Below are 19217 nucleotides of genomic sequence, written 5' to 3'. Positions count from 1 at the left end.
ATTAACTTTATCAAATAGCCTTAATACTTAATGTAAAAAATAAGTGATAAGTTTTAAATTAATAATTTATGAATAATTTAACTTAAAGTCAATTTAAGTCATTATTAAGTAATAAGTATTAAGTTTTTACCAAACACCCACTTACTAAGTTACTTCAATTAAAAGATATTGGAGTCATCATAATTTGTCTTCATTGGTTCTTGAAATCTAGTAAAAGAATGAGAGTAAGAATGGGAGAGGATGCATTGGGTAAGAATAAACATTGTAGAAGTTTGGTTACAATAGGAAACCAACGGAAGAGTAATGACTAGGGAAATGAAAGGGAATAAGATATAGGATTGATAATGCATGGGAAAATGGGTAAATAGTAGGGCTATTTACAAAAAAGTAGATTCTATTCTTTTCATTTTTTTTTTTTGAATTTATTATAACCATTTTTAAATTGGATTGCATATACTAAATGCATACCTAATTGTTAGGATTTTAGCTAGCTCAACCTCAAGTAATCATTGTGGAGAGAGGGGAAGGGTGAATGGGTGAAGGTCACTTTTAGCAAATTTAAGCTATGTAAGGCAAGTGACAATTATATGTAAATGTATAACAAATGTAATGAAAATTAATTGCATATAAAATAGAGAGAGTAAGGAAGAGAAATTATAGACGTTGGATTTTATGGTAGTTTAACGCAACCTAACTTATGTCCACTCTCCTCAAGCTCCTAATTGAGTGAGAGTTCCACTAATCTAAGACTTCCAACACAAGTATTCAAGATATATAATTGGATTTTTCAACTCTAATGGACACTACAAATTTCTTCAAGAGATGCCTCACTTTTGAATTCCTTAAGTGATATCCCATATTTGGCAAACACTAAGTGATACCTTATACTTCAATTTTTCTGTTAAGTGATTCCCCACACTTGAGCTTTCTTTGCAAAGGTTACAAATTGATAGGAAATATAATCTCACAAGATCATAGTACAAATTTAAGCTAAGCTCAAATAATATGAAGAAAAACTAGGATTGAGGTGCATTAAATGGATATACAAGTTTTGAAATAAGGTGCACTAAATGGATATGCAAGCTTTGAAATAAGATGCATTAAAAAAAAAACACTCCCCCAAGGCTTAAATATAATCAAGAAAGATTTTGAAATGTTAAACTCTCTTAAACAATGAAGAATGAAACCTTTTTATAAGTGAGGGAAGCCCAAACTAGCCATAGTGTAGACCCCCATTTGGGGCTCACATTCTTGCAGCCTATGTTTGCCAAGTGTCGCAATCTCATAGGGCCACGTGTCGATTCCTGGTTGGCTGCTGGGGAACACAATAGTGGATGGGAGATGCAATAGGAATGTGACACTTGTCAAAAGGAATCAAGGAGATCGTGTTTTCAGTTATAGGCAGCAGGTTTTTGTCTGAGAAAGGTTGGCTGGCAGCTGCAGAAACCGGGGTTGTTTTTAGAGAGGGGCGGCAGAGATCTTTTGAGAGGGAGAGCTGTTGGTTGGGTTTTTTTTGGAGGGAGGAGGTCCTGGGAGTTTAGGAGAAGGTATTCGTTTAGCTGTGAGAGAGAGATATTTTGTGTGAGCTTCAGAGAGGATTCCAGGAGTGCTGCCGTTAGAGATTTTGGGAGGTTTAGCTGGGAAAGGATGAGAGAGATTTCTTGAGGGAGGATGGGAGAGGAGAGTTTTGGAGTTGGAACTGAGGTAGAGAGATATTTTTCTGAGGATTCCATTGCTGTTGGAGAGGGTGTGCTATCTCTGCTGTGGAGATGAGGTTTTGAAGCTGTTTGGGCTACCATTTGAGGGAGATTTTGGGTTGAGCACTTACCCAAAAACAGAGCAGTGAGTTGTAGCCAGGTACGCCTAGCTGGAGAAGAAGCTTTCAGGTATGATTATCACTCTTTTACATCTCTTGTGAATATTTGAATACTCCTTGATCTGTTTGGGGTGGATATTGGAGGCCACCGGCTTGTTTGTTGAGAGATAATCTTGCCTTTATGTTTGTCATTAATGATTTTAACTTGCTTTGCCTCCATTTGTGATGATGAGATGCTTAAGATTCATGCCTGTGTCTACATTCGATGTGGCTTACTCACCTGCTCGGAAGATCCATGGATGATTCATGAAGTGGATTTTCTAAGATTTTCTTTATTTACTTGTTTTCTTTTATGCTCTGTTTCTCCATCTTCCTCTGTTTTCTGGTACTCATCCTTAGCATGCACCTGTTTTCTCATCCCGGCCTGAGGAAGCTATGTGAGGGCTCTCAGTGAGTTTTCTTAGTTCATTCAGACTCAAGATGATCTGGTTGTTGAGAATCTCCAACTTCTGGTTCGTTTGATGGCATTTGAACAATCAGCAGGGTTGACGTGACCGTTGTGGTATGGAAGAGCAGTTTGATGATAAGAGATGTAAGTTTTGTGGAAGAGATATCACTCGTCTGAGACAGGGAAATATATGCCAAGCAGGGAAGGTATCTAATGGATGCAACAAAGAGAGAGTAAACTGTGGGGATTAATCTGATAAGGACGAGAGATGATTGCTCAGAAATCATGAAGGAAGACAATGCCTGCAGGCCCCATGTGTTACTCAGTGACACATCCCAGGCGGGTGACCCCTCATGAACTCCTTGCTGAGCATGTAATTCTGATCATCATGGTTTTATTTTTCATCAAGCTGATTTTACTACCAGCTCACTAGTCTCATACCTACTTCCAACATCCCGTTTCATCACATTGTTACCCACATTTTTAAAGCCCACCATGCACCTACATCCCCATCTGTTATTTCATCATCTTATCCATTGTCATCTTTCCTAAGCCTCATTATAATAATACCATCTCATCACCTAACCCCTATGCTTATTTCTCTCTCTATGCATTCACGTTTTTTTCACCATCTTTCCTCCTTCCACCAACCCCATGCAAATCACAAACCACACATACCCGTTCATATCTTTCTCTTTCTACACCACACCCTACATCCATTTCCATTTTTTATATACCTTTCGAACTCTTTTCTCCCCACTGTCACATAACCATACTCGGCTACATCAACGTCCATTATCTCTCATGCATGTTCATTTCTCGAAAACCCATTAAACCCTTTAAACCCATATTTGTTTGACCATGTATGGCCATACAAGACGTTTCCACCAAGCTCATCATCCCTGAATATTCATACCCGTTTCCTGTAGTTGGGCACATGTCCCAATTCACGTGACTTCAATGGAGACTGTGTTGATGGAAGGTGTCATTGCTTTCTTGGATTTCATGGTCATGATTGCAGTGTATACGAACGGATGCTTGGGCATGATAACTGCCTACAGAAGGTCTAAGCCATATGCAGATCCTGATGCAAAGAAGATTGATGCTCAGGATGATGAGGAAGTGCTCAACAAGATGCCGAGAAATCTAAGAAGCAGCTACCAACCATGTCATTCAAGTTTGAAGAATCCCAGAGGCAGTTTCTGGAGCTGTTTGCTTCTGAGGAAGATCGAGTCATTGAGCTTCAAAGGATCTCACAAGAAAGGGATTGAGCACCTTGTCTTTGCTCTCTTTACTGTGCTTGAATCTGCAGGGGTAGAGTTAGGACAAAACTAACTAAAACCTATTATTGAGATAGGTTTGGCTAGAGAGCGTCTAACTGAAGCTATATTTATGATGTGGGAAAAGGATGCTGCCACAAAAGTTGCAAACTCAAATGAGACAAATGAAGAAATTGTCGATAACTCCGATGGTATTGAAAACTTAGCATTGCAAACGTCAGTGTGAAAGAAAAGACTTCATGCCCTACTAGTTCAGCCCATGATCAGAGGGTGTCCACATTTCAGAATTCCAAGAGAGGTTTGAGGGAGATTGTTGAACTGTATGGCTCCGAGGTATCTTTGAGTGGAGTTGAATAATATCTTAGATGCTCAGGTTTGCAATCCATCACTTCAACTTGCTTTAAAGCTGCAAGAATCACTGTTATACTGATTGATGATGGAATTGACTTTGACGAGAAGCAGGACACCCAGTAGCATAGGAGATTCGCACCCATTGTTGGTAGAATATTGAGAATTGAGCATCTTGCAGAAAAAATGCTTGATGAGGAGGCTTATAAGTCTATTGAGGAGACTGCTTTCGTTGTTGATTTAGTTAAGCCAGAAATGTCTGTGTCTGGAGAGGTGATTTGTGTTACTGATAGTGCTCCACTTGAGAATTCAGCGGCTGATTTTGTTAGCGACACTAATACAGCCATGAAAGGTTGACCAAGTCAAGAGATGGCACAAATGGTATGGCTATATTCAGGTTCGTACATCTCTTTGTTTTTGACTAATCTGGAAAAGTTGGAGTGGGGTCCATGTGTTTTGCCCCTTTGATCATTGGGAACGATGCCATTGAGGATGGGATTTGTCCTTATAGCTTTGATGTTACCTCGTCTTCATCCTCGTATACAATCTGGTTCGTAATGGATACGTACTTTCGTGCATTGAAGGATTCATTTAATGATTCCAACACCAGAAGTCCCATTCGCTGCTGACACACTTGCAGCCAGAATTCACTGTCTGGACTACTGCATAAAGGTTAAACCCCAGATCGCATCACATGCTCTTCGCTATTATCTTCTCTAAGTCTTCTTCTTCCTCGTCTGTGGCTGTTGATTCTGATTTTGATGCGGAGGTGTTTCGGCACAACTTGATGAGGAGTAAGAGTTATAATCAGAAAGGATTTGGACACAAAGATGAGACTCTAGAGCTCATGAATCGCGAGTGTACTAGCGACATCATAAAGACGATTCCACTGCTGATCATTCTGATTGTGAGAACAAGGCTGGAAGTTGTGATAACCAGAAGGGGTTAGGTAAGTTCTAATGAGAATGATGTGACGCGAGGGACCTTTCTTATGAAGCCTCATGATGATTCATTCCGGTTTGGAAGACCTGAGTGGCTTCTCTACCACAAACCAAATCACGTACCCAGCTGTATAGTGTTGTCATTGGCTCTCCAAGACGTCCAAGGGGATCCCTGCATCAGGAAAATTCCATCCTATTCAAATGAATGCTGCGAATGAAACTGCATCTGATCCGATACCCGGTATTCCTACTGCTGGAGTCAAGTCAGAGGTGGCTTCGAGTCCTCTATCAGTGGCATCCAATGGCCATTTTTCTTTTGCTCCAGAGATATCAGAAATGAGTGTGGATGCATCCACCCTTCACTCAACATTTACATCCGACGTGTCAAGTTCAGGAGGACTGCAGCTGGGGCCAGATGGTGGGACTGGAAATTCGAGGGAATCATTCTTGTCATTGGCTCATATTCCATGGAATGTTGAAGCCACTGCTGGGGCAATAAATGAGGGCATGGCTTTCCTGCTGACTGGTGGGCACTGGGAGTCTTGATCTATTTTATGCTACAAGTGAAATGCCATTTGGATCATGGAGAGAAAGTGAGCTTGATACATTTGCAAAGATTGCAAGGGGACAGCTAAACCGTCCGCGCCATCTTCAGTCCTGAAGCTGTTGCTCTCATAACAAAGTTACTTGAAGTTGATGAAAGCACAGGACTTGGAAGCCAAAATCCAGATTCTGTCAAAAGCCATAAGTGGTTTGATGGGATTGATTGGAAGAGGATGGCAGATTCTGTGGGAGCCACGTGTTGCATGTTCACCTAGTGCTGATTTTCTGAGCTCCATGTTTTGAAGGAAAACAACAGGTCAATGGTCAACATCGAGGTTTTCTCCTTTGCACGCCACTCAATCAGACAATTGCCATGTGCCACCTGGATGGAAATAATGACAACGCTGGAACATTCAAGTCGGAGAGTCAAAGGTTTCAGCTTCAGAGTTGTGACGGATTTGTTGTAAACCCATTGGTCGAGATTCCCAATGATTCAAGGAGGATTCCAGAAGGCTCTTCAGATAAAATCCCAAGGGAATGGCAGTTGTTATCACTCACCTCACAGGGTTGTATGAGTAGCATATCAAGTCTACGTGCAGAGCTTCATTATGCATGGCCATCCTGGGCATGTAATTGATGTCCACTTGTCGATGCTCCTTTCCTTCTTAGATTTCAAAAGTGATCTCCCCAAAAATCCAGTTTTCAAGCAGTTTTCCAAATTTTGGTTTTCAAATACTTTCGAATCTCTACAATTTTCCATCTTTAGAATTATTAGGTTCCAAAATCTCATTTTCCATAAATTTTGCTGCCACTTTTCTTCTTGGCAAGCCATTTTCACATTTCTTTTGTTTTTTTTTTAAATGTTTTAAAATAAGCAAGAATCAAATTTTGTAATTCCTAATGATGGAATTTACGGATTTGATTCATGCAAAATAAACGGGCTTTGGTGGGGGCCCTACATATGAGATTTCATGATTGATTGATTATTTGGTTGACTTGTTTGCCATGCATGACTAACTTATTTATGTTCCTTGACATGCGCATAAATTATATATATTCCTTGTTCACTAACCTTGCCTCATGATAGCGCATTTGTCACTGGAGATCTAGGTACGCATCCACTTCCACCTCGGTTATCCTCTATTATATATTATGATTCTCATACATGCATGATTGATGTGAGTATTCATTGATTTTATTCATCCATTGCCATGTCAGCTTCATTTTATTAGTAGAGACCCGACTTTAGGGACTTAGAGGGGTGCTATGGTCTTTACCGTACCTTCCCGATAAGTAACCTGACCCCCGAACCCGATCCGGTTTTTCACAAACCGCCTTTTCCAAAATAAGGAGTCACACTTAGGGTTTTTCTTTCTTATTTTGTTTACCCTTTAAAAATAAAACAAAAATAAGTGGCGACTCCAAGTCATTTTCAAATAATCAACAAATCATTTTTTCAAAATAAAAAGCGAGTTTCGCCATCGAGTGGAAAACGCATTGAGCGGAAATGCGGGGTCCACACATAGGCATAGTTTGGGGTTTGATTGGTTGAGCATCAACTTGACTAGTTCACTATTCTTTGTGCATTAATTGTGTAAGCAATTGACCATTGGGGTTCAAGACTTCAATCGAGCCTTGATCGAAACTCGACTAGTCTTGATTGGTCTCAACTTGTTGAACACTTGCTACTAGAAATCAAGGGTGCACAAAATGCCCCTCGATTGATAAAGTCCACTTGGCTCAACCAATTTCCTAGACCCTTAACATGTCGCATTGTGAAGTGCTCAAATAATCCGATTTTGAGGTTTGGAACCTCTAAAAACTTGTGTAAAACAACTTAAAACCTTTAAAGCAACTTTATAAAGAATTTGACTTAAGGTTTTGATTAAAAACATGAAATCATCCAAATAAAAAATATTTTAAGGCAATTTAACTCTTGGATGATTGTAGGTGCATCAATAAAAATACAACGTATAATCCTAATGTATCAACAACCTTACAAAGAGATCCTAAGGAATGGGTTTTCAGTGATTTCCTCTTTGAGGTCTTCATTTTCTTTATGAATTTCTTTTGACTTATTTTATCTTTATGATTACCACTTTATAACTCTTCTTGCCTAAACACATTTAAGATAAAATATTAGTTTCAAGCTTTATTTTCTTATCATTAAAATGGAGATTAACCAAATCTTGGTTTAACAATCTCCATTTTTTTTATGAAGACAAAATCAAGGTTAGCCCCTCCTTAATATATGATCCTTGATTTTTAGAAAATATTTAAGTTTAAAAACTTTGAGGAGTATATTAAAAATGTTAAAAATAAATAACTATATATACCCAAATATAAATAACATAAAGGGCAATTAAGAATATGACGAGATATAGACATTAAATATGATGCATGCATATTTGACCAATAATGCACATAACATCAATAACTAAGATTACGAAATACAAGATTGTCATTTTACTACAATGACAACCTAATATTGATATTTCATCGTAATTACATCCACTCATAACTGGGGGAAAAAATCAATCATAATACCAACTCTTAAAATTAGCAACCCTTAATTTTTTTTAATTATTAAGAGAAGACATTTTGCTCCTATTTCTCTCTATATGCTTGTGGGTGTTTGAAGCTATCTCGGATATATTTGTGGATAGTAGAGAAGAAATTTGTTAAGCAAAATACAAGGAAAGTAAAAACAACTATTGAAAAAGAGAGCTCCAAAAGTATTGTTTTTAATTAATACGATGTTAATTTTCCTTTTTTTAAAAAAAAAAATTTATGGCATAGAGTTTAGGTGTAAATAAAATATTTTGAATTAAATAGATTGCATTTTGTACCCTATCCAATTCTTGCCATGAGATATTGGTGGTATCTTTACCATGATGATCAATTATATAAGAGGGTTATTGCTTTAATATATACTATAGCACAATGAAATTGGACTTGAGAATAACCAATTTATTTAATTGTATAAATATATAGGTCCTCGGTACAAACAAATACGAGCATGATAAAAAGCAATAGAACTTTAGTACAAAGCTATAGGAATAATGGTTCAATTGTATTGGTCCAAATGCATAAAGAAATGGGTCCAAAATGAAAGGTAATAAGACCAAAGATACAAAGCAATGGGACCATAGTACAGGCTAATTGAACAAATGATTTATAATTCTATCATTGAGAGTGAAATTAGGGATAATAGAAGATGAGTGACTAATTTAAGGGTGGAATGATCAATTTCTAAATTGGAATGACTAATTTCATGAAGACAATTAATAATTATAGGAGCACAATGTGCCTCAACAAAGGGTGAAGGGAGGAGGCAATAGAGTTTTTCATGTACCCTCTCTTTCCATTGATGGTGGAGTGATTTTTCTCTCTAAATTAGTGAGTTTAATATCATTCAATAATGTAAATGTGGTACCTCTTGCATATAGTTGTTAAAAAATAATTTTTAAAAAAATTTAATGTTGTTATATAAGCTAGATGTTGAATTTAAAAATTAAGAACAAACCAGGGACATGGTAGGACAAATAAAAAAGGAGTCTTCACACTGAGTGATTTGTTAGGGAACATGGGAAATAAAGTTGAACCTTGAAACTCAAGTCACTTGCTTCACTATTAATAAAGAACTAATGGAGCTATTAATTGAAGATTTCCTTAACACATGAAAGCAAGATGCTTAGCTATTGTTGGTTCATTTTCAAGACTAAGACAAGGGTTGATTTTGGGAAACAACACATTAAAGGGTGTCTCCACAGTTCTAAAAATTCTACCTTTTAAGTCAGAAAGTTGAGCTTTCTTTGTTGGCCTGGAGGATAGAGCATTTTTAGATGGATACGATTAGATATTAATTTGGTGTTATAATTTTATGTATTTTTACTTCAATTAAAATAAAAATTGAAGTCGATATCATGATTTCCAAAGAACAATGTTGATATATATTATAAAAGTTCACACTAAACAAAGCATTTGCTTTCATAAATCAAGAAATGGTTTTTCCTAAAATCAATGTAGTTGGAAAGCATGATATTATCAGCTCAAATTCTATAAACTTAGAATTTTAGAAAATATGATTGTCCAATATGATATCATAGTCTCATTTGGTCAGAGATCATGTGTTCAAACATTACTACAAGGACATTTATGTGACTGTACTTAAGAGGTGCTAAAGACTATAATTTACATTATAAACGTAAATTATAAGCATCAAACTCCTTGAAGCAAATTATTCTTATTCAAAGAATTTTATATTCTTAGAGGTTATCTAATTTAGGTCTTACAAAGGATTGAAATTTCAGATTTTATTGGCGATATTTCATCGACATATCGGATATTGGGTGACCCCAAAACAATTTTGAGAACTGATTATCGAATGGGAGGAATTTCGGAAAAATGACAGAAATATCATTGAAATATCAGTGATATATCGGTTTGGAACCAATAAATCGAAGATTAAATTGGCCATGGAGCAACTCACGGAGCAACGGCAAGAAATGGAAAATTTTTCCAAAATTTTCGAGCATTTTTTTAAAAAAATTGAAAATTCATCTAATGATCATATTTGAATTTTTGACGATCCAATGGCCCAAATTTCACCTATGCTTTTGTAAAGGCATCCAATGGTTAGATTTGTGATCCAATGGTGGAAAATCAATATTGACTTGATCCAACCACTACAAAATGTTTCCAATGGTTATTTGAATATCTTATGGCCAAATTTGAACCAAATTTTGATCTAATGGTTAAAATTAATTTATAACGACTATTTAACCATCCAACGGCTAGTTTGACCAAAAAAATCCTATAAATACTCACAATCCACTCCATTTCATACATAAAAATTTGATTTTATTTTATTGCTCCAAATTTTTATTTTTTTGATCTCTACCAAAATTTTTAAATTTTGAAAATTTGGTGGTGAAGGGGATTAACTCCAATTCAATGCTAATTAAGGTATGTTTTACCTTTCATAAAATTTATTTTTATTATGCATAATTCAATTTTATTTTTTATGTATAGTTTAATTGATATTATCTAATTTTAAAATTTATCATATTAACATTAAATTTCATATGGAATGGAAATTGATTTGACAACTATGCACATTTAGTTTCATTTTTTAATAAGTTTAAAATTAAATTTAATTCATATGGAAATTTAATTGTAATGTTTATCTATTTCATGCATAATTCAATTTTAATTTCAATTTTTATTAGTAATGATTCTTATCAATTTCATGAATGTGGAAATTCTATTTAATTCAATTTAATGTAATTTAATTTAAATTTAATTCATGTGAAAATTTAATTAAAATGTTTACTGATCGCTCAGATTTTTGTTGTTTATTTGATCAAAACAAAATTTATAACCTAATTCACTATTCTATAGTAGCTTGTACCTGATCAAAAAGTGGTTTTAGTACAAACTACTATAGTATAGTGATTTTTAGGTATTGTCCACAAGGATGGATTATTCTTGGTAATTAAGGCTTGAATGAGATGATAAGAAATTATTGTGATCAAGTGAAATTGATTTGAAAATGCATGATAAAATTTCAAAATAACAATGATTTCAAATTGAGAGAAAAATGAAGTGTAAAATAGAAGAAAATAATAGGAGGTGAAATTCTCAGAGTTAGGATTTTTTAGAAAACAATTTCTATGGTGAATAGATGTTAAGATCTAATTTTCATCAAGTTAGATTGAAAACATAAATTTTCATCTAAACTGATTTTTTATTTAGCTTTAGGTCTAGATCTAATTATCTTCAAATTAGGTCATTTAATCCAAGAGATCAATTCAAATCATATATTCAATTCATCTTAAATTATCTTCCAATGATTCACACAATGCAACTATTCAATATCATTAAATCTAGTATTAAGAATTTGATGAATCTACTTAGCTTGCATTGTAGTAATCATCCAAGACAATTTGAAGAGAAAAATCCCCAAATTTCAATTAATCAATCAATTGGATCAAATTACCTTTGCAATTCAAGCTCAATTCTCTAATTCACCATAGATCTTGCCTCTAGATCCTCCTTCCTTTGAGAAAAACGAGGTTTAGCCACTCATGCTTAGAGATTTGATCTCACAAGACATGTTTGGCCACCGAGAAAATGAGAGAAAATGAAGGAAAGTAGAGAATTATATAGAGAGAAGAAATCTGGAAAGTTCCACATTAGGAAATGTATCAAAAGTCTTTCAATGAGTCAATCCCATTTCTATTTATAGGCCAAGGTCAAGTGGACACTTGGCATCATCTAAGAGGTCTTTCGGAGACTTCTTCATCAAGGAATCTGGAAAAAATACATTTTCGCATGAGCCCCAGCAATTTCGCATGATGGTACAAAGTGGAGGATCCATCAGCACTATTTTCATCTTCCTAGAGCGTTTCATATGACTGTGCAAAAATTTTGCATGGTCATGCAAAATTGCTTTTCACTTTTCCCTTAGTATGCTGCAGCTAAAACCCATTCTGTTTCATTTCACATGGTCATGCGAAATTCAAAAACATGCTTTTTCGATTTCTTCATTTTGATTCCACTTCAACTACCTCCAAATCAACTCCAAATCCCAATCCAAACCAATTGCATTGCTTCTTTCATTATGCATTTGGATCATCATCAACTTTATTTGTTTTCTTCAATTGGATTCATCTCTTTTGTCACCAATTTATCAAAAATATACCTTGAAATGACTCCAAAACTTTATAAAACTTGTTAGTAACTCTTGCAAGGGCAACAACATGTTAATTGAGTGTTTTAGGCATAATTACTACTCAAAAGATGTGAAACTCATGAGAATTATTATCTAAAATATGCTCTTTTTTTAGTAGTAATCATTTATCTATTTCATATATGCATAATTCAATTTTAATTTCAATTTTTATTTGTAATGATTCTTATCAATTTCATGAATAATATCAATATTAAATTTCTTAGATGTTTTATCTTTAATAATTTTAAATTTGATATTAGTTTCATATAGGAATTTAAAATACATGTTTAGAAAATGGCTAGTGGAAGTGGTATCATGGGTCGAGATCCTTGTTGGAAATATTGTACAATTATGGAAGAGAACAAAAATGGAATAGTATACAATTATTATGGGTTGACAATAAAAAGTGGTGAGATTACTCGTTTTAAATTTTACCTATCACATACATACCCTCATTCAAATACAAAAAAAAAATGTTCTAACATGCCTCCAGAAGTGAAATAAGAAATAAGACGACTTCTAGAGGAAAAAAAAGAAAAGGCAAAAGAGAAGAAACCTATAGATATAGAAGAGATCCGAGCTTAATTGTGAGACACAATGGGAGGAAGACATAGACATATAACTGATGAGGAGGATGACTAGAACCTTGATGATGATGATGTTGATGATGGAGATGATGATGATGATGTGTATATGTATTCAATTGACATGCACCTTGATGAGCGGCATGCTTATAGAGCGACGGTTCGAGCATCAAAAGCTACCAAATGGAATCGCCAACAAGAAAAACATTTTGTAAGAGGCAAAAGAAAAACAAATATAATATTAATTTGAATTATTACTGTTTCTTATCAACTTTATCAATAATATTAAATTAACATATATGTTTAATTTTAATAATCACAATAGGTGAGTCTTCACATCCAACTAATCCAACAAGGTATATGCGAATATCGCAAAGTGCTTGATATTCATATCCATCATTGCCTAGTGCACCCTCATGGTACAAATCTTTAGCAGCAAGATAGAAAAATGTGAAAAATCTTTTCAAAGGTGGTGCCATCAAGGAAACCATGGAAAGTTTGATCAGTAAGTTCTTCAGATATGAGATTGTTATGCCCAATGAAGCAAACCCTCACCATTTCAAGAACATGATTGTTGGTGCACAATAAGCAGGTAATTACTATAATTTTAAAATTTGTATTCATTTTAACAATATCATTATTATTTATAAAGTATGATTGCCACAAATGTTCTTATATGCTTTAGTTATATATGGATGATAGATATGGGTATAGAACCACATCTTCTTATGAAATCAAATACAAATACTTGGATATGGAGTATAAAGACATGGAAGCTTATGTCAATATTCAAAGAGAAAAGTGGAAGACTTATGGATGCACAATTATGTGTGACAGATGGATTGAGCTCATGAAATTAAGCCTAATTAATTTCATGGTATATTCAAAAGGTAGCACAATCTTCTTCAAATTTGTTGATGCATCAAATTATATAGAGGATAACAAATACATATATGGTTTATTGAAGGATGTGATCAAGGAAGTTAGCAAACAAGATGTGGTATAAATAGTTACGGATAATGCGTCAGCATTCATGAAGGTGGGGAAAGTGTTAATGAAGAAATACAATCTTTATTGGACTTTGTGTGCAGCACATTGCATCAACTTAATGTTCGAAGACATTGGTAAAAGGCTAAGTATTGCAGATATGATTATAAAGGCTTGAAAGATAACCAACTTCATCTATAACCATAGTTGGTTGCTTGCACAGATGCGGAAAGTGTATGGTGGAGACATAGTTGGCCTTGGAGCAACAAGATTTGCAACCAATTATATTGCCCTCGATAGTTTTTTGAAAAAGAAAGTGAGTTTGAAGAAAGTGTTTATCAGTGATGAACGGGCACAACACAAGTTAAGCCGTACATTAATCGGTAAAGAGGTTGAAAAACTTATGTTTGATGATGCGTACTAGGAGAGAGTGGGAAAGCTAGTGTCAATATATGAGGCACTATACATGGTTCTTCGCATTGTCGATTTAGAAGTTATTCCTACAATGCCATTTGTGTACGAATTGATTCGAGTTATGAAAGAGAACTTCATTGACTTAATGCTAAAGAATGGGTGTTAGAAATAATCGCAAATTGTTGGGATAGAACTCTTAAACATCATTTTCATGTAGCACGTAACTAAGTATTATCCATCTTCAAAAGTTATTGGTATTTAATATGTTTCTTTCATAACATTCTAATTCTACATTTCTACTTTACTATTGTACCATTCTTTCTTAATCCAAGTGTAAACCCTCAATTTTGTCATTTTAGCACATGTCTTTAAAATTCGTTTTCAATGCTCCACAATAGTTCCTTGGTGGCCCATGGCTACTCATATCACTTACCTTTTTCTGAGTCACCTCAGAGATTTTGGTTGAGGGATTATTTGATCCCTTATTGTGACCCTTGGCAGTCCTAACTTAGACTTAGGCTTTTCTTGTTTTTTTTTTAGGATAGCTTTTAGACACACTTGGCCCATTAGGCACCACCCTAGGCCCACTTAGTCTCATCATAGGCCGTTTAGGCACACTTAACCCATTTGGACATTTTTAGCGTGACTTGTATGACTTGCATGGTTATATGGCTTTTGGGCTCGACTTTTGTTTATTGGTTTATTTTTATTTTATTTTATTTTATTTTTTAGTTTTAGTTTTATGATTATCATTCACTTTTTATTGGTTATCTTCCTCTTTATATTATTTTCCTTAACTTATTTATTTATTTATTATTTATTTTCGTTTATTTATTTATTTATTTTTACCGTTTCCTAATTTATTTACTTGCTTATCTATTCATTCAATTATTTAACTTCAAAAATTTCATGTTTTTTTTTGCAAGGAAACTTACCATTGGAGTTTAAGGAAGGTGGGACTCTCCTTGGAAGGTTTTGGAGGAGAATTTGAAATTGGGAAGATTGCTTTTGATTGGAAGATTTAAAAAAAGAAGAGAAAAAAAAAGGAAATAGGAGAATTTTCCTTTTTGGAAACAAATTTAGGTCTTGAGGGGTGATATATATAGGTGAGAAAAGGAGGAATTGAAGGAGGACACGCATGGGAGAAAGGAAAGGGAGAAGAAGGAAGATAGCAGGAAAGGAGATTTTTTTTTTAAGAAAACTTTCAGCACACGTTGAGAACAGAGGAGATTTGGAAAAGAGAAGCAATTTTTGCTTCTTCAGAAGAGTTCTAAGGTAAGTCTACTGTTATTTTATTTTTTTTTATTTTTTTTATTTTTTGGCTCGTATTATCAATCTATGTTCCTTATTCTTTCTTTTATGACCTGGGATGTTGTTTGCTTGTTGGGTTGAGGACGGCATAAACTCCATGTGAATCTTGCTGATTTCTCATATATTGTTACGGATATTGTTTCATTCCCTACTTTTTTTTTTTTTTTTTTCTTTTATCATTTGAACTCAATGAGACTCTGTTTTATGGTATATTATTTCAAGATTTTGGTTGCCCAGATTCTCTTTACTCCTCCCACCAACCTAATCTCGTGGATCGAAATATGAAACACGACTTTCTCTAGATCATTCTATTTTCATCCTCTATGCTTTCTTTTCTTGGTTGCCTTCTTTTGTTCTTGTGTGTATTTTCAAGGGAGACGTGCATCACTAATTAATTACGTTAGAGAGGAGCTTTTGAATACTGCTGAAACCTGAGACTTAGAACCCAAATTCGGAAGCGGCAAGCTGGCTTGATGACTCTAATGAGAATTTTGTTTCATGGGAAACATGACTTGATAGCGATTGAATATGGATTGATGGGGAATGGATACTTCAATGCGTCCTACAGTGGATTACAAGTTTGGTTCCTTTAGGGAAGGCATGTCCAAGACAGGGGAGGGCAAAGTTTTGTGTTCGTGACATCCCAGGAGCAGTCAGGATGGCTAAGACCTTGTCGATGGATCTCAATTGTTGTTCTGAACAATCTGAATTCAAGCCTGTCGAATTTAAGCAGTGCTTTTGAGAGTTATGGGACTGTGGAATAACTACAGCTGATCCAGCTTATTTCACGACCTTTTACTCTAGCGTCAACCTGAATCCAAGGCTTCCTCCACCTCTCATTTAATGGGAGAATCAATGCCTGTTCCTTATCCACTTACAAAAAGGAGTCTGACGACGATAGGCCATCCCAGAAAACCTCAGATGATTGGCCAGAAAGCAGCAGTGCAGCTATGCCTAGACAGAGGACAGTTTCTTCAGCAGATCGTCATAAAAGTTCAGTTGATCTGATACAAGAGGACTTCCCCCGCACCTCATCACCTATATATAATTAGTTTCCTTCCTCAAGCTATGCAGCAGTTCTTTCTAGGCTTCTGACTTTTAGTTATTGTAAGTCAGTTCTCAGGAACTGGAAGGCCGGCCAGGATATGGCAGATATGGATGAACTATTTAATCGCATTACCTCCACATAAAGATCTCTCAGGGAATGAACCACTCTTATAATGACATGGAAAAACTTCCCCATGCACTCTCCAAGTTCCCTCCAGTTGAGGTACAATCTATGATGCAGTCTCCTAGGCTCACCCCTCCTCAGTATGCAACAGCAGCAACGTATATCGCTTCAGGAAGTCCATTTTATCCTAATTTGCAGTCAGTGACAGATCCTCATCCGCAACTGTTAGTCTAATATCAAAGGAGAAGCCTATTATCCTTAGTCATGCAGGAATTGAAGATTGCATTGGCCTTCCCCCAAAGCTGCAATTCCCCCTTTCATCACAGAACTTGAATTTGGATGGAACTCTCAAATTTGGCTTTTTCTCTGTTTATACCTTTTAAAGGTCACTCAGTACATTGTTACATCTAAGTCCCTTTGAGTTGGAAGATTCTGTGGGAGCATTAAGATGCTTTTTTTTTTCAACCCTTTGTTCGATTATGTCCGTATTTCTCTATTACAAACTTTGAGCAAGCATTTGGAATGTCTATCAGATGAAGGTTCCTAATTTGCTCCCAATTGTTTGAGGTGTCTTAATTGAGGTTTGCTGGATTCAGCACGTGGCCAATTTTCATGGCTGATTTCCTACTGATTTATGGTTCAGGTTTGAAACCTGGTTTTGATTTTAGTTGATTGAAGCTATTTGACAATGTCGCTGCTAATATAATCTGGTATATCCCTGAAGTTCCACGGTACAAAGATCACCAAAGAAGCTGATCTGGAGGTGAAGATGAAAGCCTACAGGTTTATACAAAGCTGAAAACACTTATTCAATGACCTATGGCAGTGGATATTTTCTTCAGAACATGATACATTGGATTTTATATTAAATGAAGGCAAAATAAAAGAATCAACTCTGCGGTTGTTTGAAGAGGTGAAGAAGCAGATAATTACAGGAGCCTGAACTATTTCTGGAAGTGTTACTCAGAATAAGAAACTGCCCCATTTCCAGCTATATTCATCAGTAGAAAATAATGAAGCATCCGATTATTTGTAGAAACGTGCCACTGTTCACGGGCATTCTGAATACGGTGTGCGATTGAGTTGATAATTCGTCATCTGATAGCGCTATCCCTAAAAGTCCTATAAACCAAACAGCATCAAAGGTAATGTTGACCCGAATGATTAGGGCTCATGCTTCATTGGCAGAGACTGATGATGGGGATTCAAAGCAAGACGAAAGAGGGAATTCTGAGGACGTTTGCTGGTCATCAGACTTTTGGGAATAATTATCATATTTGCTCTATTGAAAGACAGAACTGAAGGAGAAGAACTTCTGTTGTCCGTTTGAATGTGAGAAGAAAGGAAAATGATGATGCAGATACAAGTGGCCAAAAGTCTTTATAATGCACTGTAAAAGATTCAGAAACCAAGGAGAATGCAAATCCCAGCTGCCTATTAACATGAATACGAATGGCCATCTATCTAGCAGTTTGTTTGCGGCAAGGACTCGAATGAAATATGGTTCTGTGGCCAAGCTCAGTTTCTGGAGTATACTAGAAATGGCCGAGAAATTGTGCGGATCTTTACATGTTTATCATCCTGAGGCGCTCCTAATGAATATATATTCAGGCGATTGGAAACGTGCTTATACAGCTTTGTAGCATCTTGCTGAATGTCTCACTTCTACTCGTGCTCCCGAGCGGAAACATTCCACTGCAAAGTCTAGCCACATCATCCCACAGATTCAATTGTCAAATTATTTTGAAGGACATCTCTCAAAAGCTTCAACTGACAAAGGGTTTCAATGGAGTAGGGAGGATACTTTAGTCACATCGTCTTCATAATTAAAGAAAGCCTATGCAAACGTGACTGCTATGTCGCATATCTCAACTACAACTGTTGCTTGCATCTTGAGTGCTTTCGCCATGATGTTGACTCGTTTAAGTTACCATGTGAGAGCAATCATAATCATCTCTCTCTCTCTGTGAGGGAAGACATTTCAGAAATGGAAGCTGCAGCTAAGAGGTTTGAGCAGGAGGAAGAAACATTTCAGGAGTTTCAACATGCTAAAAGTGACGATGACACATCTCCTCTGTCAAATATGTTCTTAATGTCTGAAGAGGATAGACACCATCCTTATTGTGAGATAGACTTTGGACCAGTCCCTAGAATTTCGGTAGCTACCCAAGATGAGTCACCGGAGCTAGAGCAGAGCGCTCCTAACCAGCCTCCTTTCAACAGTGGGAGAGAATATTTTAAAACTGAAATGTCAGACGCTTCCCTTTCTTATGCTGCAGCAACTCTTTGCTCTTTTCTAAAACCAATTGAGAGTTCTTCCATGCTCAAGAATGTACAGGAGGAGCTTATAAATGAAGCCAAAGTAAATGCTGAGACGGTTTCAAAACAATTTTATGGATGATTGACATCTTGTCACATAAACAGAGGATACTTGGACGGTTCATACATGAATTCGCTCAGATTTCGAAAAGTTTACTAAAGGAGATTGATTGCACCTCAAAGAATACAGTATGATGTTCCTCATGAGTCATGACAAGAGTTGACAGAGTCTTAAAATGTGGACGATGCTAGATTGTGTCTAGCCTTACAGTTAACTGGTAGAATAAATACAAGACATGCAAAAATGAACCAAGGGTGG

This window comes from Vitis riparia, chromosome 13 (genome assembly GCF_004353265.1).
Source record: "Vitis riparia cultivar Riparia Gloire de Montpellier isolate 1030 chromosome 13, EGFV_Vit.rip_1.0, whole genome shotgun sequence".
Lineage (NCBI taxonomy): Eukaryota > Viridiplantae > Streptophyta > Magnoliopsida > Vitales > Vitaceae > Vitis > Vitis riparia.
This window is presented reverse-complemented; position numbering follows the sequence as displayed.